The sequence below is a fragment of the Talpa occidentalis genome, unplaced genomic scaffold (assembly GCF_014898055.3).
Source record: "Talpa occidentalis isolate TD23 unplaced genomic scaffold, MPIMG_talOcc4v2.1 talOcc4.13, whole genome shotgun sequence".
Lineage (NCBI taxonomy): Eukaryota > Metazoa > Chordata > Mammalia > Eulipotyphla > Talpidae > Talpa > Talpa occidentalis.
The window spans coordinates 20,255,622-20,280,463 of record NW_023601322.1 but is presented as its reverse complement, the minus strand read 5'-3'; positions in this window follow the sequence as shown (position 1 = coordinate 20,280,463).

Genomic DNA, 24,842 nt, shown 5'->3' with positions numbered 1-24,842 from the left:
GATGCCTTCACTTTGTGCACATATTTTCTTTCTTTCTTTCTTTCTTTTTTTAAAGATTTATGAATTTATGCATACAAGAGCTGGGGTACAGGCCAGAGGTTTTGGGGGAACAGAACAGGCAGATTGAAGTACACTGCTGAAGTACACTGCTGAGGGGAGCAGCGGATGAGGGCGAGTCAGGAGATGTTCATCTCTGGGAATTTCTCTGGGATACAAACTCAAGAGAATTGTTGCTCAGTCATAAGATAGATGCTTAATTTGCTAAAATAGCACCAAAATGTCTCTTTAGAAAGGCTGTACTAGTCTACAACCAGAAAAAAATTCACATTTAACTGGAAACTGGGTATGGATGATGCTTAACTTGATCACATTCACACAGCTGCAAAAGTGGATTGGGAGGCTAAGACACAAATCCAGATCTTCTGACTCTGAGGCTTTTCACTTGCTAGGGCATTTCTCTGTAAGTCTCTGGGTCATAATATTGAACAATTAATAAGATTTCTTGGGGCTTTTATTATTTAGAAAACGCATTGAAATTCAGAAATGTGCTAATGGCAAGTTATAGGCTAAAGGAAGAATAGAAATCAATGGGTAGCTCGTGTTCTCTGTGAGCCCATTAATCTGGTCTGGGGCCTTTTGGCTGCTTTACCACATTTGCTATCATATTCTTTCAGGCAGCATTTGAAAAAGAGGTAGTGCTGTACACGTAAACTCCTTCCCCACCTGCTGACTGCCAGAATGTGTAGCTTCTACCCTTGTATGACCTGAAAGCAAAGCAGGAGTCATAGAATATTAGAACCAAAAGGGACCCTCGAGATTGTCTAGTTCAATCCTCCCATTTTATAGCTAAATAAGGGGAGGTACAGAGAGAGGAACTCACTTTCCTGAGGACGCACGACTGGAGGCAGAGCCAGCACAGGCCACCCCAAGAATCAGTTCATTATCCTTTCCACTTCCCTGCACACAGCAACCTTTCCCTGCAAATCCAGGAAGCCACACTTTAAGTGTGAGTTATAAACTGTTATGTTCTGGCACATATTTTGAAACCATCTCTCTGGGGGAAAACAAAGTCTATTTGTGGTATTTCCCAATTTCTGTTGTATAAATATTCTCAACATGGTCATTTTCAGCTGCCCAAGTGACGTCCCTGGATGTGGAGTGGGGAGAAGGAGCAGTGCCATTATGAACCACCTCACCATCTGATGTCATAGGCATGAACAGCTACGAGAGCATAGGCAGTAATGAAACCTAGGAAAATGCCTAGGAAGTGATGAATTTTGAGTATTTATTACCTTTGCTTTTAGTATCATGTATTTGATTGTAAGCTTATATGATTTAATGTCTAATAGGGCTGTGTCTAACACTAGCTTAGAAAATCCTGAAAATGTAACCCTCAGCTCTCCCGAGACAGTGTCACCCAATACAGCACACCAGTAACTGTAAAGTAAGGAAACCAGTTTCTGGGTGTGGTAACCATCTTAGTTTTTTTGGAATGCTGACTCTTTTGAATATTCTTCAATGGGAACATGAAATGCAAATATAATCAAAGGAAAAAAAGTCTGAGGAAAAATGAGTTATTGCGGAGATGAATTTTCTGGATAGCTGAAGGCTTAGCTCTTTAAGCTTCCAAACTACAAAAGTTTTAACACTTATAGATGGAATTTTAGAAGAATTATATCACACCCTTTCTTGCTTCATTATGCATGAGGCAGCGCATCTTGGTGCCTATTTGTTGAAAGCAGAGGGCACGTGGAAGTGGGGATGCTCCTTGTCCCTGGAATGAATGACCCCAGATTGTTGTAGAGGCTCTTGACTCACTTTTAAGAGGTTTTTTTTATTCTCACTCACTGTCTAGACTATGGCTTCTTCCTACCCTCAGTGTGTCTCTCTAGCTTTTCCCTCCTCCTACTTGACTAGAGATACAGAGTGAAACTTACTGGAATCATATGAACAATGTCATTAACCTGCTGGCCCATGGTCCTGATGAGTGAAATGCTTAAATTTTAGTGCATGGATCTTGCAATTTTTATTTTGGCTGCTCAGAAGCCTTTTGGTTTAACTCTGGGTTCTTGCAGACTCTCTGGATTGGAGATATTCCCACATCACTCGGTACCAGGTTAGTGTATATTGTTCCAATTATATTATTATTACGTATAAGTGTGAACTGTATCATCATACATCTATTTCAGTATAGAATTATAGGAGAAAGGAGTGTTCATCACTGGGCCAGGCAATATATCAGATAGGAAGTAGATATATCAGGCTTGTATTTCGAGGGACCCCCATGATGTTATTGGGACATGAGGTGTTCCTTATGATGAACTTGGCAAAGAACAACAAGAATTCAGATGTCAAGTTTGGGCTGTGTTATCACTGGTCTAAAGGGGATTCTGGGACTCTTCAGCACAGACTCAGACAATTGATGGGGAAGTAGATCTAGTGGTTGGGAGTTTCTCCACCTGGAATGGGGAGGGCCTTCCGTGCACCTGCCCTCCTCCAGTGAGCTGCCTGCTGGGGCTGGGAAAGCAAGTAGGATGCACCTGGTCCCCAGGCACTGCTTTCCAGCAAAGCCCCCTACCCTTGTTTCAGGCCTTTGCTATAAGGAAGAGGAGGCAATGTCAGGTAATTTCCCCCCAGCTTTCAAAGAGGAAGTGGTTTTTCACTCTGTCTCTTTTCTTAACTGCAAGACAGGCAGCTTCAGGTACCGATGGAGCACCAGCCCCCTCCATCCAGAAAAACCTCTCCTGCACAAATGTGTGCAGCATTTCCTTCACAGATTCACCTCTCACCCCTCCGGAGTCTTAAAGCCTTTGGGAATTCTCAGATGTCCCTTCCTCAGTCTTTTTTCTTAAGCCCTTGTTAACTTCTTGAAGATTACTTGGCCTCTGGAGCAGAAGTAGGGGCTGGAGCTAGGGGTGGAAGGAGGACAAGGACCAAGAAGTGAGCAGGCCCAAGACAGACTTCCTTTCCCATGCTAGCCCTGGCCTGGCTGCTGTTGACATCATTTGGGCAACTTCTACGAAGTGTCTGGGGTGGGGTCACCCTTCCTAGGGCAGCAGGGAGCCCGGTAGTGAGGGATTGCTCCCCCGCCCCTGCTGGACTAATTAACAAGTTGGGTCCTTTCCAGCTCCTTTGCCTGGCTCTCGAGGGGCTGGGCTCCACTGGGGGTGGGCAGACAGTCTTACTTTAAGCAGTGTATTGATCCTCACGTGGTCCTGTGCCCTCTTGGGGGAGCACTCTCATGTTTTAAGTGCATGCAGTTACTCTCTTGACTGGCTTGTAGACAGGTTTTAATGGGGCTATTAGTGTAAAAGGACAGGAAACTTTCAAAAACAGCCTCTTAAATATTCATGAGGATGTTAAATCTAGCGCTTAATCACCAGTGTTTGCACACAGCTAACGGGGAGGGAGGACAGATGACAGGCTGCCTTCACTCTGAACAATTGACAGGGCATTAATAAACACTCTTACAGGCATGATTAATGGCCAAGAGAACAGGACTTTTTTTTTTTAAACAAACGGAGCCCCTCTCTGTTGGGAACTCCTGTTCTGGTGGGCAGCGTCCATGTGGGTGTGGAAGTGGGATTCAGGGGGAGATGGAGGCTTATAAATAACATAAATTCTTCCTTTTCAGAAACAGTTAACTGGACCCTCCATTCCCTCTGCCATTCTGGTTGTCCCTTTCTCAGAGTGTGACTTTCTCAGGGGAAACTTTCCAAAAACTTTTCTCCAAAGCATTTCCTACCTGGAGAATTCTCAATTCAACCTTGGCAGGGCCATGAGGGAAATGCATGGACCCTGCTACCTGGAGCTCCTAGAGGGTCATTACCAGCCGTCTCGTCAATACCTGAGCTCATACACTTTCAGAAGGGAGTAAAATGCAGATAAGATGGTTGGCCATGGCTTGGGGGTGACTTTGGGCTGCCCCGCCTCTCTCCAAGCCATCCTCCTATGTGTGCATTTTAATACCTGGAGAGGTAACTTTCTCTTACTTTCTTTAACATTTGACTAAGGATCCTCACTGAAAAAATGTGTGGAGAGAGTGATTTTTACTGGTAAATGATCTGCTCTGTAACGCTTCCTGGACCTTGGAGACATTCTAGGTCCATCTCTCCTCCTGCTAGAGGAAGAAACTGAGGCACAGACAGCAAAACAACATGCCCACGTCCACGTCCTGAAGTGGTGGCAGAGTTAGGACTAGACCTAGGGCATTAGGACTCTTAGCCTACTAGCTTTTGTCATGGATACCCATGAAGCATGGTGTGACTTCTCCAGGGGAAGCCAGAGAACAACCATTGCTTTCTTAAAAGGACTGTGGGTTCCAATGTCAGACCAGATTCCAGTATGGCAAGACCCATGCTACTAGAATCAAAAACCAGGTTTTTCTCAGAAAACCGTGGAAAGCATCCCATAGTTTCTATGTGGTAGGAAGCCCCAACTTCATTATCTGAGACCAACTCAGAAATTCAAACATGTCTTTCCCATGCCAGTTGGGGTTTTTGGTTGACAATATCATTTAGAAATAAAACCAAGACTACGTCTTGTGCACAAAATCAGAAAGCCATAAAAATTTGTTTTTACAACCTAGACCCCCTTGGTGGCCCCCCATGCTTTATAATGACACATCAAGGCAAAGAAATCAGTGTTTTCCATAAAACTCTTCCCAGCACCCAGTCCTTGCTGCTCACATGCTTCTAGCAAATCCCTTCTGTGCACAAGCTACTGAGTAAGAGACTAAGGTGGGAAGAGTTGAAAATAGGATCTCTGTCCCCAAGGAACTCTTCTCGTTAGCAATTAGACTCTAGGGCCATGACAGAAGGCTGAATAAAATACCAGGCTGGGTTTTTTTCAAATACAACTTTCGTCATCTCATACCCCTGTTCAAGAATCTGAGGGGCTCCCACTATATCTGGAGTCAGTCCAGCAAAGCCCACCTGCACAGTCAGCTGTAGCTCCCCCTCTGAACCAGACACACCCATTCCTTGCACTCAGCAAGCCAGGGGCCTTTGTTCAGACCATATGGACACGATTCTTAATCATAGATTTGTTCATGGACTCAGTTCAACATTTTTTTTTATGGAATGCCAACCAGGAATGAAAAATCAGCCTCTCTTGCTAAACAGTTTGCATTAATGACTTCCATAAGAGCCAATCTATTGATTTTTTTTTTAAACAAAATTCCACTTGTCTCTTTCATCTGGATATATAGCTGGTAGGTGCCATTGGTAGAGCAACCAATCTGAGAAATAGTTTCCTTTTCACAATTGGAATGGATGGATTTTGACAGTTTTTAACCAATAACAGTTGGCCACATTTGGTACAAATGCATAGCACGGATGATGCTTTAAGCCCCAATTGGTTTGACACTTACTCAGTGGAAGGTCGATTATTAGTTCCATGAAACACAAGGGCAGATTCCAACATTGGTGATCAACATTGGTTTCACAGAGCATTACTTGGGGTTGACTTTATGGCACTTACACCCAAGTCTCCTATTCTGTAACATTATTTTTGATTTGTTTGTTTATCAGATTTAGTAGAATGCAGAATGGCTCACTGATACTTGCACCCATCCTAGCAGTCAGTCATACTTTAATACTTGTGTTAGGATGTACAAAATTTAGGTTCTATTCCCAGTAGGCCCCTAAATTATTGCCTCCTATATTGAGGCAGTAAGATCTGTCATATGTATTTGTGTTTCCTGTGTAATAATGCACACATTACCTACCTGCTGCTCCCCTTTGCTGCCTCACAGACATCTTAAAATAAAACTCCCATTTTGAACTTTGACCTTCCCCCTGAAACCTGCTCCTTCAATAGCATTCCCAGGTCAATGAGCAGGGTCACAAATTTGTAGGGGCCCATGCCAGAAAATGTAGTCTTCCTCCTCCTCCCACCTGCCACTGTAGTCAATCAATAACTATTTGATTCTGACTTCTAAGTAAGTCTCAATCTGTCCACTCTCCTGAACAGCCTCACCTATGCCTGGGTGATGGCAGCTACCTCCTTACTCTTGCAGTCTTGCCCACTCTGGCCTCCTCCCATTTGCACCCATCCTAGCAGTCAGTCATGCTTTCAAAATGTTAACCCACTTGCATCACTATCCCATTTACAACCTGCCAGCACTGCCCAAGCCCATTGGCATGGCCTACCCCCCACAACCATCTGGTCCCTTCAGTCTTGTTTCTACCTCACTATACTCCAGCGCTCCTTGTGGCTCCATGTATGCTGCCCCGGAGCCCTGGAGCCTTCACACCATGCTGGAAAGTTCATGCTCCTTCATTGCCTGGATGATCCTTACTCTCATCTTTTAGGTTTCAGCTTGCAGGGGACACTTCTCTGCCCCCACTCCCATTCTGGTAGGATGCATAATAGATTATCACGATCTTTTTGCAACATTTAGAAGATTTGTAACATAAAGTCTTGTTTGAGTGAGTATTTGGGCTGTAAGCTCTGTGAGGACTGCCCTGTTCACCCCCTGGCCTCAGTGTTCAGCATCTGGTAGATGCAGAAATCTATGCAGCAGGATGAATGCAGACACATGAATGAGTGGTTGAACACCAAACAACAATACAAATTATTTTCATCTTTGTCCATGAGACACCAACGTAAATAGAGAGATGTATCTTATGAGTTGGACACGTTTTTGGTGGTAAGGTAACAAAACCATCCTGAATTTGTTTAAATATTAAAAAGGAACCTAATTGCAAAGGACAAGGCTGGAGTTGGCCTCAGGAACAAAAAGATGGCAATTTATCTCATTTCTGCTCTGTCTCTGTCATTCCTGCCTGACCTCACTCTTTAATGCAGACAGATGGCTCCGTGGGATAGAGAGCATGGCCTGAGGACCCCTAGGTTCAAGACTTACTTAGTTCCTTCTGCCAGGGAAGCCCCCAACTCAATCAGGATTCTTACTGACCTTCCTTGGGTCACAAACTCATCCCTTGTCCCCACTGTGGCCAGGAGGGTGGCACCATCATTAGCCCCTCCCAGAACATCTGAATTTAGAATTTGCTACCAGGTGGGTGCTGACATCTTAGGTGGGGCTGAGGTCCTTGGCACTTGAAGACAGTAGTCACCATATGGTGTGAATTCTGTAAGAAATTTAATCTCATATCTAGTGTTCAAGATTTAAGCATTCATTTTTCTAGTTCCTGGCATAGCTCAGGTTAATCTTTAAACCCAGTACAGAGATGGCTTAACCGTGCATATTGTGGGGCAGCCACACTCTTGAAATTCCATGAAAGGAGTTATACTTTGGATTACGGTAAGTGTCCTCAGAAGGTAATGACAATTCAGGAACCCACAGAAAGTCACTCTCATAATTCACGGTGTCACTAGCAATAACGCTAATCCATATATTGTCCTCCCTTATTCCTAGTGAGCTAGTAGTAGAGACTTTGGGCATACAAATTCAATGAGGATTCCTCCTGATGAAAGCTGAATTAATAAGTGAGGTCTGGAAGATGACATATTTCCATCAGTCCTCCTTAGTTCAACTAAATGTCACCTCCTTTCTTTTTTTTATTATTTTTTAAATTTTATTTTTATATCCCCCATACAATTGCAACCCCCTTATTTTGACCCCAATCCTTCCTTTCCACCCCGCCCCCACCAAAGTGTGTCTCTGGTTCACAGTTGTTTGTTGATTTTGATTTTTTCTTTCTTATAGTTATTCTTTTTCCTGGTCCCTTATTTAGGTTTTCTAGATTCCTGTTATGAGTGAGACCATCCAGCATTTTTCTTTTTCTTTCTGTCTTATTTCGCTGAGCATGATCCCTTCCAGCTCCATCCATGTTGCTGCAAATTGCGTGAGTTTACCTTTTTTGATTGCTGAGTAATATTCCATGGTGTATATGTACCACATCTTCTTGATTCAGTCATCTATTTTTGGGTATTTGGGTTGTTTCCAAAGCTTAGCTATTGTAAATAGTGCTGCTATAAACATAGGGGTGCAGGTGCTCTTTGGAATTGATGTTTCTGTGTCCTTTGGGTTAAATGTCACCTCCTTTCTGAAGCCTTGTGCTATCCTCCCATGAGGATTAATAGTTAAAGCTCTATGCATAGACTTGTTATGGTCATTTCATGAGCTAATAGACTAGGAAGGCACTGGGCCCACTGTAAGTGCTCAACAAATAGTTGTTATTGTGATAGGGCAAGCATGGATCAGTGATTCACCTGTAGGTGATTTTATGGATCATGGTTTGAGAAACATAATTCCAGAGGAAGGAGAGGCAGGGATGAGAGCAATGGACAGCACTTATTCTATGGCTGGGACTTCCTGAAGTTCTGAAGTCCCCCCAGCCAGGAAGAGAGCTCTGTCATGTTTCCCTGATTGCCAGCCAGAAGCCTTTCCTTTTAGGCGAGCATCCCATAGGTGGGAAGCATCTACTGTACCTACTGGTCCATGAAATCTATGGTCATCTGAGCAAGTGACAGGTGATGACATTTTGATGAGATACTGGGTTCAGTGATGGGGATCGTTGGGTTACCTCTGAGACATTCTGGCAGAGTTCCCCCTTTCTACAGCATACAGAAAATTTATCCAGGATCAAGATGTTTGCACAGACATGGGCAGGTGAGGTTGCATTTTAAAAGGACATATTTATTAAGAAAAGGAGAATGAAAAAGAGGAAGACATCTGCCTAGACACAGGTGGGCAGCCTTGGGAGAACTGCATTTTGCCAGTGCAGAAATTGTACCCATCCAGTGTACTTTTGGGGGAAGGGAATCATTCCTTTGTGGAATTTCCATTGTTAAATTAACCACCTTTAGAGTGGGATTGGGTTAATTTGTGCGGTGATTCTCTAATGGCCCTCAATCTCCATATCCCCACTCTGGCCTTCGCCTCCAGATATTTTCCATAGCTGTCAGTCGGTGCCTAAGGAGTTCCCGGGCCTAAGGATTTTTCTTTTCTTTAACTGGTTTAAAGACTATAGTGATCATTTCTACCCCCACCTCCAGTTTCTGGTCTTGTGATGTTTCCGTCCCAAATTTCCCACTCTTAGCCTCCATCACTGGGGCAGAGCTGTGTCAAGTTCTACTCTCTGCAGCCTTTCATCGCTGTGCTACCCATTTGAAAGAGGGTGGAGGCCCAAGTGCCAGAAACCACCACACAGTGAATGTCTTTCTGGGCATCATGGTGGATGCTCCCCTCAAGTCAGGAATAGATTTTGAAAGGTCAGTTGCAATCCCAAAGACCCTTCCCTGTGGGTAGGAGGTGGTGTGTATTAAGGCAGCCTATCAGGGGACACGCATTACCAACTCTTATGCTTTTGTATTAAGCATTATGTCTCATCTTTACAGTCAGATTAATGGAGATTAGTGGCTTCACTTAAGAGTTTAAACAGTGTGCTGACCCAAATTGTGGGAGCCATCACAACGTGCTGCTGTAAGTTGAAGGGCTGGACCAGCTGGTGTTGAGTTGCAGAGGGGGAGTCTACATTTTCACAAAGTGATTTCATTAATTGTTTTATGTAAGAAAGTGGGGGTGCCTCTTTATACATAATGCATGTATGACACTCTCCCTACTTTCCACACACTTAAATGCCCATCAGCCCAGTCTGGCGATGCGCTGTTGCTGAGAGGACATTTAATAACTAACGGTCACTCATGCTTGCCTCCTCTGGCTTCTGTGGGTGGAGCCCAGTCCCTGAAGTCTCAAATGGTTTCATTAATGTCTTTTATCCATTCGAAGGATAAAAATAAATCTCTCAAAAGCTCTTAGAAACCCGCCACCCTGTATGAGGAAGAGAATGGAGCCTGGCTGTTAATTAATAAACTTAAACCATCTCTGCAGGAGCACACAGCTGTGATCCAGAGAACACAGGAACCAAGCCCAGCCTTCTTATGCGGTCAGATTAACAGCTGAAAACTCTTAGTCCATCGACTTCTATAACAAAGCACCACAGAGTTTGGGCGACTTAAACAACAAAAATTTATTTTGAACGTTTGGTCTGTAGAAATTAGTGGACTTTCCACTTGCACTGGGAAGTCAAGGTCAAGGTGCCTTTGGGTTCAGTGTCTGGTGAGGGCCCTCTTTTAGATTTATAGCAAACAGTCTTGTAGCCTTGCGTGGCTTTCTTTGGGCACACGTAGAGAGCTGGTGAGATGGAGCAGGGTGGGGGCAGGAATAGGGCGGGTAAAGGCGATAATCCTAATTTAAGGCTATGACCTCTAACCCTAGACTCCGCCCAAAGACCCCTCCTCCAAAAGCTGCCAGCATGGGTTTTAGGGCGTCTGCAAGTAGAATGGGGGAGGAAAACAATTTAGTGCGAGGCCCTCTGTGACTGTTCTAAAGTTAGAGGAAGTTAGAGATGAAGTTTACTTGAAAGTGGAGTGTCTGTTTTCCTTAGCAGGTATACTCAGGGCTGTAGCTTATCTTTTTTCATATCCTCAGAGGGCAGTAACTTGGTTAGAGGCAACAATCAAGGCTTATTGGAAACCAGATCTGGTGAATAAGAGGAATTGATGAGCTGGAGAAGGCATGCTGGGCTAAAGACTAGGTAACATGACCTTGTGTGTTTGTTGTGCCCTGATGGAGCCCCAAATGTTTGACGAGATGAACAGATAGAGAGAGGACTTAGTATGGGGACAGAAGTGTTAGCAGGCAGACAGCAGGGCATCCCGGGACCACTGGTCTTGCATGCTCTAAAGGGATTCTGCATCCCCCACTTAAAGACAAAGCACACTCTTAGTGTGAAAAATCCTTAATAGAATGCATAGAGAAGGTGTGATTTGCCTATTCTTTTTTTTCAATTTTACCTGGTATCCTTCTGTAAGCAGAAATTAAAAATTTTAATATAGTCTGATATGTCCATTTTTTTCTTTTATGGCCTTTTCTTTCTGTGCCCTGAGAAGCCTTTGCCGATTTGCAAATTATGGAGATGCTTTGTGTTTTTTTCTGGAAACTTTATTTTTATTTTTTTATATTTAGTTCTATGATCCACCTCAGATTAATTTTTGTGTACTGCAGTTCCTTGGATAATGTTGCTTCACTCAATGTTGTTCTGTTACAACATGTAAGGGGAAAACCAAACTGATTCCGGGTCAGGGCCGCTCTCAGCATTGCTGGCAGCTCTCCCTTGTCTGGGAGGGTTTCTCCAGGACTCTGTGGTCCTCCCACAGCCCAAAGATATGCATGTGGGATTTGCCACGTGTCTCAACTGTGCCCTCAGAGAGCGTGTGGGTGTAGGAGTAATTTGCCCAGTGATTGGAGGGCGTCCTGTCCAGGGCTGGCTGCACCTCACACCCTGGGTACCTAAATAGGCTCCACCACCCTCGACCCTGAGCTATTGTTAGAATAAGCAGGGGTGGAACTGAATGAATACAAATGATTATTTTATATTAGAAGAGTTTTGGATCTTCATTTCAAAGTTTAATGATGTGTCATGATCAGAAATATACCATAGGCACTTGAGTCTTATTTATATCAATTAGCCTAGGGTAATATGGTTGCTTTATATGTTGTTTCATTTGAAGCCACAGTTTCTAAGAATTCATAGAAGATGCTAAATGAGGAATTATTGTGGTATGAGGTAGGACTGAAGTTCATTTCTTTTACTAGTTTCTTAGTCATTATCAATCTCCTGCTTGTTTCTGTAAACTTCTTTTATATTTATGAAAGACATGTGTTTTATAAATATAATGTGTTATATATAATATAAATATATGTATTTAATAAAAATATATGCACACTTACAGATAGGGTGATGCTTATGAACTATGTTTTGGGGTCCAGTCGAGCCCCCAAATCCTCCGGATTTGTTCAGGTTCCATACATAACAGTTGTGTGGATCTGGGCAAATCTTAACATCTCTTATTTTTTCAGGAAACATTTGGAGACTGTGTGTGCCTGGGGTTAATAGTGAGGTTACAGAGATGAATGCAACTCGGGCAAGCCTGGAGGGTTCCACTCAGGTGGAGAGGGGAATTATGGAAAAGGAAATTGTTGAACAATGGGCTAAGTGCTGTGACAGAAGTGTGAACAGATAGTTAGGAGATCTGAGAGGGTAGGAAGTGGCTTCCTGAAGCAAGGAAAGCAGGCTCTGAATCTCAGTGGAGGAGGAGCAGCAGGCCAGGCAAAAGTGGGTGGGCAGGGAGCCCTGGTTGTGGGAGCAGCTGCAGCGAAGGTTCTATGGTGAGTTTCCTCTGTGGAAACATGGGATGAAATGTCAGGGAGTTGTCTTGAATATTTTATGATAACAAAAGAGACATAAGGATTCATTGTATGGGATGACTTATACTAACATTGTTTATCTGAAATACAAGTTTAACTGGACCTCCTGTATTTTTAGTTGCTAAATCTTACAATCTTAATGTGACTGCATTTAGTGTCGTACCTGACATGACATAGATAACCAGGGACTATACATTAAGTTTGATTTTAGGCTGTTTCGCTCTGGAATGGGAGAGGAAGAATAAAAGCTCAAGGTGGGAGGAGTAATAAAGTATTACATAGATTTTAGTGCCTGATTGTTAGGGGGAAAGAATAAGGCCCTTTTAAGCGTGCGGGTGAGGACCCACAGTCAGGCAAGCCGTTTTATATCGGGGCTGCCCTGTAACATGATGACATGGAAATCTTCCTTTTCAGGAGTGAGGGCATTTCCTGTCAAGTACAAGTTGGTGTTTAAGTACATCCTTCTTGGTTAGAAACCCTCCTGGCACCATGCTGATGGGCTTCTGGGTGGTGGGGGCCCTTCAAGGTGAGCAGTTGGCCTACTTCTGGGGTCAGTGGAGCAGAAGGGAAATACTGTGGACAGTTTTGCTCCAAGCATGTCATTTAACTTTATTTTTTTTTTTTTTTTTTTTTTTTTTTTTTTTTTTGTTAAATTCTTTTTTTTTTTTTTTTTTTTTTTTAAGAGGCATGTTTTTATTTATTTATTTGTTTGTTTGTTTTTTTTGTTTATACATGCACTGGGTACAGTCAGAAGCGCGGGAGGGTGAGAGAATTCACCAGAGCCAGAGCGGGGAGCAGAGCAGGCAGAAGGACCGAAGTACACTGCTGAGGGGAGCAGTGGGCGGCAGGAGAGGTCTGCGCGCCATATGGGACCCTCCTCTGATGGCCGGGGAGCAGCCGGGGATTGAACTGGCGCCGCAGAGGCTGCGGGCAGCTTCGCAACCCAGCGCTCTACTGCTGCGCCACTGGGGAGGCCCTAACTTTAGATTGTTTAATCTTTTTTCTCTTCCTTCACATCTAAGAAGTTCTGAAAATCTGGGTGGTTTGTAGGAAAAATTCCGGCACTAAATAGTTCTAAGAGCTGGTCCAGAGAGTTGCTTGCTTCCCCATCACAGCCGCCAACTGGGCACTCTTGGGAGTCAGAATCATCTCCACCCACTTTCTGCCCACCCCAAGGACATGCCTTCCAGGACCCTGCTTCCTGCTGGCTGTAGGGGGGAGTTAGGGGCTTCCCGCCCTAGGTGATATGGCTGTGTCTAGATGTGCTTAACAAATTGCCTGTTCACTCAATTACATTTTATTTAATCATCTGTAATCATATAAATTATGCCTGATGGTAGTAAATGTTCATGTCAGTTCCTAATTACAGATTGATTAATTGGCTGGGGTGATCTGTATTACTACTTATATAAGAATATATGAAGATGATGATAAATTATGGCTGGTGATGTTGAGCCCAGGAACGTGGAACATTTCCAAGTGCATTCCACTTTTTGGGGGTGGGGAAGTCACTCCCCCTTCCCTATCTCTTCCTGTAGGATGCCTCCAGGAGGGTTTGTGTTCTATGGATTGGGTGATTTTGCCAACATCTGAGTTAAGAAATATTTATTATTGTTTAGTTAGTGTGTGTATATGTGTGAAAATTTTTGCCATGCAATGCTTTTCTTTTTGGCTGTTGGCAGAGATGAGTAATGACAAGCTCATTAAGTTCAGTTTGGCTCATTACAGCCTGCTGGGCCCAGAAAGTTCCCAAGGTTGGATTTGGCCTGGAGAGCAGGAATCCAGAGAATGAAGAGGTGTGTGTATGGGGGGCACTTGATCACTGTCTTGGTGATAATTTCCTATTCAGTGAATATATTAGGTCTCTTTGTTTCTTTGTTTCTTTTTTTTTTTAAGACTTATTTATTTATTATTTAATTTTATTATTTATTATTTTATGCAAGCACTGGGTACAGTCAGAAGTGCAGGAGGGTGAGAGAATTCACCAGAGACAGAGCGGGGAGCAGAGCAGGCAGAAGGACTGAAGTACACTGCTGAGGGGAGCAGCGGGCGGCAGGAGAGGTCTGCGCGCCATGTGGGACCCTCCTTCAGTGGCCGGAGAGCCACCGGGGATCGAATCGGTGCTGCAGAGGCCGCGGGCAGCTTCTCAACCCAACGCTCAATTGCTGCACCACCAGGGAGGCCCCTCTTTGTTTCTTTAAAGAATGAATGTCAAATGGTCCCCAAAGTCCCTTGCAGTTTTTCTCTAGAAACCTCAGAACTTTGTTGGGTTCAGTAAGAGAACTTGCCTGGGATGAGTTCTGAGCTTTTGAGAACATAATCTAATGACAACATACCCTGATTTCATCATCCTCACCCCTCTCCCCCAACTCATTGCTTGGACTAAAGGTGAAGTTGAGGTCACATGGGGTAAGACAAATGAGTGGAGAGAATGAGTCTGGGATGTCATCCTAGGTCTTCGTCCCTTGAAAAGTCATGATCAGAGGAATAGTGACAGAAAAGTGAGTGGGTGTCCTGTGCTCTAAAGACACAGCACCTCAGACAGCTTCATGGGGGACAGCATCAGCTGACCTCTCCCCTTGACAAATGACCTGTAATAGGGGCGCCTTCCTTTTACTTTATTAGTTGACTCTTTTCTTGAGTCCTCTTGGCCCATATTGGGCCACATTGTCAAAGGGGCTGAGACAACTGTGACTGGCCTAGACCAAACATAAGACTCCCTTGTGGTCTGGGGAGGAGGCTCATCTTCCTGGAATATGTGATCTGTAAATGGTGATACTTGAACAAAATTGAAGTTCTTCAGCCACCAAGAAGTAAGTGTCTATGTGAGGTATATGTGTCTGTGAGTGTGTGTGTGTGATTAGGGACAATGGGCTGTTTGTTGAGTGTCACATGAAGTCCCTAAATTGCAGGAACCATGAATATCTCATATCAGATCCTTAGGAATGAAGATTCAAGGGCATCAGAAGAAAAACACAATCAATAAGGCAGTTTCCAATATGACTTGGCATTCCTTCAGTCACTCTCATTTTGTTCTTCCTAAAAATTTTTGCAGTTAAAGCTGGTTCTCATGTCCCTATTCTGCACACCTCCTGGAGGTGTAAAGGGGTGGATCTATTAAAAAAATTCTGCCAGTGTGTGTTCTGTGGAGGGACAGTGAGTTAGCCTATTCAGTATCATTCTCCCTACTTCTTTCAAACTGAATCCTGATTGACACGTCCCTCACTGCCCCCTGGATCAGAGAAGAATCTACAAAACTTTGTGCCAATGGAAGTCTGGAAGCCTCCTCTTCTGGTTATAGGTCCAAGGACAGACAAACTGGCCCAATCAAATTGGAGGGAAGGACAGGAGTCCATCCTGCAGAAGAGCTTTCTTTGTCCCTTCTGCTTGTTAGGAACAAAGACAAGCATAGCCCCAATTGCAGCTGGCAGTCGTTTTGTGGACATGAAGGGGAAAACATTGAACAAGAGCTGAGAGAGGGAAAGAAACTAGGCCTCTGTGACATCACTGAGCCAAACTGGGAATTATCACTTCTTACCTTGCTAAGTAAGATGGTAATTTTCCTTATGACTTGAACTCTATGAACTGAGGCTTTTGGTGACTTGCTGTTAGAAGATCCCCCTAATTGAAACAGACATCCATTATTATTTTCTTTTACAAATGAAGAATAGCAGTAGAAAGTAAGTGAGTTGCCTCCAAAAGCCAAGAGAGGGAAGGAAGCTAGAGGCCCAGTCTTTGATCCCAAGCTGGCTTTCCCTTGCTAGCAAGTTCCCTCCCATATAAGAGATGACCTCTGCGTGATCAGAAGTTATCTTGAATTGATCTGGGGAGGCTGAAGAGTAAGGTGAAATGTTTCCTAGGAGCCCCAATAAGGCCAGGCTGAGAAATCTAATTCCCCCGGGTGGACTGCTGGCTGCCATCTGGACGAGATAATTATTACTCTGCCCTTTCTTTGTTTAACTGGCTCTGTGGTAGGAACAATGGATTCTAATGAATTGTGCTGGTAAACAATATCTTCTGCATCCTGGGGGAAGCTTAACAAAACAAAGGATGAGGGTGCCCCCCTAAAAGGGAGGGAACAGGGTGGAGAAGGGAAATAGACTTAAGGGCCATGGCAACGGGCATCTCTGAAGTTGGTTATGGGGAAAGGTCAGACTTGGGCAGACCCAGCACCAAGAGCCATTGTCAGCCCTGAGAGGCCACCCTCCTCCGTTCCCGTTCCCGAAGCTCTGTTAGTTTCTGCTAGGAACTTGCTGGTAGATTTCTGCTGCAGAGAAGTCATCTGTGATGAGAGGCTGACCCCTGCCTGGGTGATCCACAGGGCTCTCGTGCTGGGCTGGCTCTTAGGAGCTGTCCCAGGGTGGGCGGAAATAGCCTGGCCTTTGGGTTCTTGCCCTCACTGTCACTGGATGTGGGTTGTCCCTGAAAGGGTGTGACTTTGAGAGATCCTTGAGCTCAGGGGACACTGAGGGGCTGATTTCTGACCACACTGCTGGCCACTGGGTCCACTGGCCCTTGTTGAAGGGGAATCCGGGTGCTACATCTCTGTGCCCCCCTCTGAGAGTGTCCTGCTCTCGAATCCTTCTTCTCTGGGGACCGTGACTCCACTTTCTTTTCTATCCACGAGGCTGCTTGATCAGGGAGACTCTGTGGCCACATTTCAGTCTACGCCTCGTCCCAGGAGGTGGGGGTGCTCAGTAACTGACAGACCAGGTGTCAGGCTTGGAGCACTTTTCAGCTGCAGAAGGAGGGCCTGCCTTGTGGGGAAGCGGCTCTGGCCTCTTCAGGATGGAGTGTTGGAGTGAGGGCTCTGAAGGTGGAAGGCACTTTGCCCTGCCTGTGTTTGCAAAACCAGCTTTTGTCTCATTTTCCTCATCTGTGAAACTCAGACAACACCTTCTTTTCTGCTTCTTGTAGAAGATGACTGTGAAGGTCACTATAGAGACAGGCAGGGCAACTAAAAGTTAGGAAGCATGCAGATTGTGGGATAGTGCCACCGTCTTGTTAATTATTATGAGGGGTTGGGGGCTGTCTAAAAGCATTACTGGATACTGTGGCTCCCTCCTAGAGGAAACAAATGCAAACACCAAGCACTGCACTCAGCGCACATGATGGCCCTGGGCACCAACTGCCATTGAAGAAGGCCTTGCTCCCAGTGTAACAGGGTGGTCCCCAGGAAAGGGGGAGGTTCCCTGCCCCACCCAAGGGAGGGTGGAGCTGAGCAGGAAGAGGAGAAGCAGAAGAGAAGGAGGAAGGAAGCAGGATGGAGCAAGGAGACCTGGAGGAGGCGCATGGAGCCTAGAGACACGTGAAGAAACTGCGCTTGTCTTTTGGTCGTGGACTGGGTGACACAGATGTGGGTGAGACCCGTGGGGAGGTGACGATGGCAGCTTTTATCTTGATGTTGATTTTGCTCTTTTCCTTCCGGGCTTGTCTGGTTGTTTGTGACCCTTTTCTGTGGGTCCCCACTGGAAGATGCTTTAGACTTGTGGCAGGCTTTGGGGCCTTGTTCTGGGCCAATCCCATATGGATGGACTTTTACCCACGAGGGGATGGGTAACTTTGGGTGCTTCATTTAGAAACTAGACTCTTTGCCTTACCTGTGTTGTTTCCTAGTTTAATTAAAGTTCCTTCCCATTAAAGTGTCATATGTTCTGTGTTGATGCGGCGGATGGCAGAACCCATTTAGAATAGGCAGGTTTGCGGGGTTTTGGGCTGACCCTCTCCCTGTCCTATAACACCAGGAGGCCCCGCTCAGCTCTCACCTCTCTGCTCTCAAGGCTGCCTCGCTTCCCTGACCTGCTTGTCTGTGTGTACTCCTTCCACTCTGACATGCGTGGTCTTGGTTTGGTCTGTAACCTGGACCATGCAAGCACTGGCTCTTGGATGGCAGCGTTCCCTCCTCTCTTCCTGCACAGATCTGGCCCGATTCAGGGCTTGATGGATGGGGTTTTGAGTGGCTGAGAAGTCCTCTCTCCAGAGCAGGCGGAAGGGGCCAGTGGGGACGCAGAGTGGGCTGAGATGGGCATGGGGTCCATGCCCTTACAGGTTGTCAGCACTTGAAGAGACTTTAACAATCAATTTTCCCACTTCCTGCCACTTCCCTCCCCTCTCCCATCCATACAATATTCAACAGTCTTTTTCAGGAGTACCTTAAACATGCCAGGCTCTGTTCTGGGGGCAGGAGATACAGCATTGAACAAAATAAGACAGACAAAATCCCTGGTCTTGTGGAAGCTGTCTAAAAGCTGTCCCTGAAACCAGGGCCCATGCTATGTAGGGGTGTGAACACGTAAACAAGCCAGACAGTAAAACAGACATGTCAGGTGCTGATAAATGCGCAAAGGAAAATCAGGCAGGTAAGGGGAACAGATAGTGCTGGAATTGGAGAAGGGCAGGGGGTGCTATTTTAAATAAGGTGGTCAGGGAAGGCTCCTCTAGGAAGGTGACATTTGAGCAGAGATATGAAACCGCTGCAGGTGCAGACATGTGGATATAGGTGGACCGGGCATTCATTCCTGTGGGGTAAATAACACGTACAAAGGCCCTGAGGTGGGTCCCTGCTTGTCAGGTGGATATATGGCAGGGAGATCAGGGTTTGGAGCAGAGTGGTGGTGGGGAAGACTGGTAGGCAGGTAGGAAATGATCTGAGAGGTGCTGCAGTGGGGGGGGGGAGGGGCAAAACACTAGGAATCTTGCAGGCCTTTGCTCCGAGCATGGTGGGGAGCCATTCCAGGGTTCTGAGCTGAGGTTTATAAGGATCCCTCTGGCTGGTGAGTGGATAGACTGTGGGAGGTCAAGGGTGTCAGCAAGGAGTGTGGTGTCACAATCTACACCAGCAGTGAGGGTGGATTGGACGGGGTGGTGGGGTCTGGAAATATCTCAAAGGTAACACTGACAAAATTTAATGACACATAAGGAAATTGATCTAGAGGTGTCTGTGTGAGTACACAAATGTGCACACATGTTCATGCACACTCACAAACCCAGAGGCACATATTTTTGATTTGGTCCAAATCAAAAGGAATGAACTGCCTGAAGTTGTATGTACAGCTCAGGGGCAGAATGGGGCCAAACAGCCAGGGATAAAACAGACCTCTGTGCTTGAATCATCTTCCCTGTGTGTTTGATGTGCCTGTCAATTCATGGATGGGGGTGTGTGTGTATGTGTGCAGCCTGTGTGTTTGAGCATGACTGTGTGTGCCCACCTGTGTGTGCTCGAGTGCCTGTGTGTGCACATGGGCCTGTGTGTGTGTGAGAGAGCATGGCTGTGTGTTAATGGATACTGTGTCTGTGGGCTGGGGGTGAGTGAGGCTGGGCAGGAGTAAGGGGAACATTGGCGGGAGAGAGCTGCATTTCAGCTGGCTGCCTCTCACCCCAAATTAGTGGCTGTTTTGTGCCTCTCCCTGCATCCAGCAGGCTCATGCCTCCTGGCACCTCCTGGCCCTGCTGATGCCTCTCCCGGCTAATCTGGTTTTCATGAAGCAGCCCTTCCCCATCTGCTCTGACAATGGAGAGGAAAGATTGAACCCTCAGGGCTTCATTCTGACTCCTCTTTTTTTTAAAATTGTAATTCTCTCAGTCTCAGTCCCAGCTGACCAGCTCTGCGACTTTGTGGCTTGGAGCTGGGATGGGGACAAGATGGAGTGGCAGATGGGGTGGGCAAGAGAGGGTGGCCTCATGCAAGACAGCGGGCAGGAATGGCCTGGTGACATGTCTTTGTGTATCTGTAGGAAGAAGTGGACACTCAACGATCACTGGGAGAAATCTGCTTGAAACCAGAAAGGAAAAGCGATTCTGAATAGAAGATTGAAAAGGCTGGGCTGGGCCGGCTCTGAGGCCAGCGCTCCTGTTCTTGGTCGCGTGGGCCGGCCTCCGCTGCCTCTGACGTGAGCCCACTAGGAGGGGAGCTCTCGCAAGTGCTTGTCTTGGTTCCAGTCTTAGGCATCCCTGTACAGGCCTTTGGAAAATTCTTTTATGTTTTAGAATGAATTTCATCTTGGGGCATCAGTTGTAGAAAGAGGTGAATGTCAGTTCCCTGTAATCCCCTACAGAGCAGACTGGACACTGCAGAGGGCCATTTACTTGTTTGCCCTAAACCAGCGCTTCCTAACAGGGCTCATTGCAATTACCTGGGGAGCTTTAAAAATTTAATTTTATTTAATAGAAAAAAATGTAAAAAGCTTTTCAGTGACAAATATTCCTCACCCCCCACCAGCTCATTTCTCCCCACTGTGTCACTACTGTAAGTAATTCTGTAGAATCCTATGGAAGTTTCTCATACAAGCAGATATTAATACAGATTCTTATTTTCTCTCACCCAATATTTGTACAAAATGTAGCAGACTATACACATTGTTTCACATTTCACTTAATATAATTCGGATATTTTTTACTTTGGAAATAATTTTCATTCTTTTTCTAGTTTCATGGTATGGGTGTGTGGGAAGGAGACATTCAAAGAATTTAGATTCTCAGGCTCCACCTTCAGCTGCTTGAATATGAATTCCTCTGAGACCTGCATTTTTTAGAAAATTCCCCAGGTGCCTCTGATGTTGACATAATTTGTCTAACCTACACAAACCATGGTGGCCAGCCCAGCCAGCATTCCCCACTCTGCCTCTTACATGATTGTGGGAGACTGAAAAGTAGTCCCCGGAAGTCCCTTTTCAATTCCTGGGACATGTTTTGTTTTTTTTTTTTAAATAATAAATTTTATTTTTATATTCCCCATACAATTGCAACCCCCCCATTCTGACCCCAATCTCTCCCCTCCCGCCCCCTACCCCCATAGAGTGTCTCTGGTTCATAGTTGTTTGTTGATTTTAATTTTCACTTTCTTATAGTTATTCATTTTCCTGGTCCCTTATTTAAGTTTTCTAGGTTCCTGCTATGAGTGAGACCATCCGGTATTTTTCTTTTTCTTTCTGGCTTATTTTGCTGAGCATGATCCCTTCCAGCGCGATCCATGTTGCTGCAAATTGCATGTGTTTATCTTTTTTGAATGCTGAGTAATATTCCATGGTGTATATGTACCACATCTTCTTGATCCAGTCATCTATTTTTGGGCATTTGGGTTGTTTCCAAAGCTTAGCTATCGTAAACAGTGCTGCTATAAACATAGGGGTGCAGGTGTTCTTTGGAATGGATGTTTCTGTGTCCTTTGGGTAAATACCTAGGAGAGGAATTGCTGGATCATGTGGAAGCTCTATGTTTAGTAGGTCCAGAAATCTCCACACAGCTCTCCATAGTGGTTGGACCATTTTGCACTCCCACCAGCAGTGCAGGAGAGTTCCTTTTTCTCCACACCCTCACCCACATTTGTTGTTGCTAGTGTTTTTAATATGTGCCATTCTCACTGGTGTAAGATGGTATCTCATGGTAGTTTTGATTTGCATTTCCCTGATTACAAGTGATGTTGAACATTTTTTCATATGCCTGTTGGCCATTTGCATTTCCTCTTCAGAGAAGTTTCTTTTTAGCTCTTCTGCCCATTTTTTCACTGGATTATTTTCTTTGTTGTTGTTGAGTCTCATCAGCTCTTTGCAGATTTTTGTGATCAGTCCTTTATCATTAGTGTTGGGTGCAAAAATGTTCTCTTCCTGGGACATGTTAATATTTACCCACATGGCAAAAGATAATCCAGGATACCCATCCCACATCAGGATCCTTATCTCCATAGAGATTTGATCCACCAATCCCCAAGGTGGGAGATGCTGGATTAGTGACTATAAGGCCCTGCCAAATTGAGGACTGTGAGATCTGATGACAAATTCTTGGTTAAAGGATTGAATGATGACCAGATAAGTATTCACAAATGCAGCACAGGACTTCTTATTCAGCAGAATCATTTGTTGCTACATCATCAAAGTGGTGAAAGTATGGCCGCCAGCCAAGGCTCAGGCAAGGCCTTGTGGTGCCCTGACCATCTACGCATTCTTTACTTAAATCCTCCCATAGGATGAAGATAAGGTCCTCGCGGTGGCATTGAAGACCCAGTTCAGGCTGGCCCCACCTCTCTCAGTTGCATGCTATTGTTGCTGTCTCCCCCAAACCTGTGTTCATCCTCCCTACCACCCCATGTTCCATACACTGTCCCTCCCTTTGTCTTTTTTGCTCTTCGCTGCCTACCTACACTTCCAACAGGACTTCCTCCCTTCCTGGCAGCTGGAGCTGCTCCCCCTCCAGTCCCTGGTCTTCTTTCCAAGCTCTGTTGTATTCGCCCTTCCACACCCTGCCTGGCGGAGATGACACAGCTGGCAATCCCCTGCTGCTGTCCAGCCCGTCTCCCTGTGGCCTGTGTATATTGTGCTTCTTCAGCTGTCATGTGTGTCTCCCACATGACGATTCCTCCCTGCTCTTCAAACAAGCCACTCACAGCTTCCTTTTCCAGGAAGATGGTCCTTGCCACATCAGTGCTGGGTGAGCTTGTTTTGTTCTCTACTTGCTCTCTGTCACTTTCACTTGGCCATCTCCTATGCTGTCTAGTGGCAGCTCCTGTTGAACCCCAGTAATTCATGATATCAACAGAGATGATTGTGTCATCTCAAAATTCCTATGTTGAAGCCCTAGCCCCCAAAATGACTGTATTTGGAGATAAAGTCTTTAGGAAGTAATTAAGGCTAAGTGAGGTGGGGTTCTAAAAGGTGGAGTTCTAATCCAATGGGATTGGTGGTCTTATAAGAAGAGGAAGAGAAAGGTCTGTCTTTTTGTGCCTGTGCACTGAGGGAAGGCTCTCAATAAGAAGGGGGCCACTCCAAAGCCAGGAAGAGATCCTCACTAGATCCTGACCACACCAGCACTTCCATCTCAGACTTTCAACTTACAGGACTGTGAGAAAATAAGCCTCTGTTGTTTAAGCCACCCAGTCCTTGGCATTTCCCTCCCCTTACATGTGAAAATTTATTGCTACTGTGTTTCCCCATCAAAACGTATAATCTTGCTCTTACCTTTTTGCCTTTGTATCAGGCCAAAAGAGAGATGTTGGCTATTTTGTCAACCTTAAAGCAAACTCCAGTAATATCACCAACAGCATGATTGTTGCGACCAAATCTATCCAGTAACCAGAATGTCATTATATTTCCCAATAAATTCAAACAACCATCACTGGGTACAGAGATGGTGATTTTTTTTTTCCATTCTTGATCAGCTGGACTCTGACACACTTCTGGCTGGCAGAATGTGGCTGTTCGGCTTCAACTCCTACCTTTTCCAGCACAATTCCTTTGCATGGAAGCACCCCAGAAGGATTGGCCTTTAGCTTGTGCCCAAGTGGGCTTTCTTGCACTGTTTTTCATGCCATTTCTGGTCACTTTGGCAGCTTCTGAGCTTCCTGGTACAAAGTACAAAGCCCAAGGCACTTGCTCACTGTGCCAGTGCCAAGGGCCTAGGTAGAAGATCCCTGGTATTATTTAATGGCAGCCTGAGCTGACCAGTACAATAGCTTTTCTATGTCTCTAGCTCATCTGTCCAATATACTGAAATCTGAGGCCAGACTTTAAGAAAAAATGTTTTAATTGAAGTTTAAGATGCACATAGGAAGATGCACACACCATGAAAACATAGCTGGTTGAGTGTTTTATACATTGTGACCAGCATTGGGATGGAGAAACATCATATCACTAGTACCTTAACAGCCCCCTCTTGTCACCCTGGCCTCTGCCAGCCCTCAGGGTGACCCATCACCTTCACTCTCAGGCATAGATGCATTTTGCAGCTTCTATGCTTTATGTAGCCAGGACGGCATGGCACACCCTCTTTTGTGTGTGGCTTCCTCGGCATTTTGTTTGTGGGATTCATCCCACAAACATCCCCATTGCTGTGGCTGCAGATTATTCATTCTCATTGCTGTCCAGTAGTCTTCTGTGGGAATATGCCACAAATTATTCATTTGCCCACTCTGCTGAGGATGGGTACTTGAATGTTGCTGGCTCTAGCTGTTACCAGTAGTGCTGTGAATATTCTAGCACATCTTTGGGTAAAAACATGCATTTCTGCTGAAATCACTGACTTGCAGGGCATGCATATGCTTTAGTAGAGACTGCTCAACAGTTTCCCAAAGCAATTGAATGTCTTTGCCTCTTATCAGCCATGTGGGCTAACAGCTATTTAAATTCTCCTGACAGATATAGGGTGTTCAAGAAATGCTTGCTGGAAAGTAGAAAGAGAAAAATTTTTAGGAGTTCAACCATTGATGGATTCAAGGTACATGCATGAATTAAATAGGTGGTGTTAATCAGGACCTTAATATCCCTATTATCAGAATGTTTAGGAACCTTTCTTAACTGTTGAAAAATTGCTCTTTACTAACTGCTAGGTTTCCTGATTACTTTATTGAACATCTGCAATGGAAGTTCATTTGGAGGAGCCTAGCACTGCAATGATGTAGAAATCCAGCTCTTCCCTCTCGTCAGATATTTCTGTACAATAAGCCAGAAAGTTGAAAGAGGCAAGGAAGGCTCAACCCTGCAGCTTTGACAGTCATGTTCAGAGGGTGGCAGATTAAGGAGAGCTGCAGAGGAGTTCTGTTCCATTAAAGCATCACCCCTGGAGAATAAGAGAAATGACAGACAGGAGGAAGTCCTGTGTGCAAGCAGCTCTAAGACCACTTGCAATCTCTACATAAATGCTTTGCACCTCCACAAAACCCCGAAGAATTAAGAAG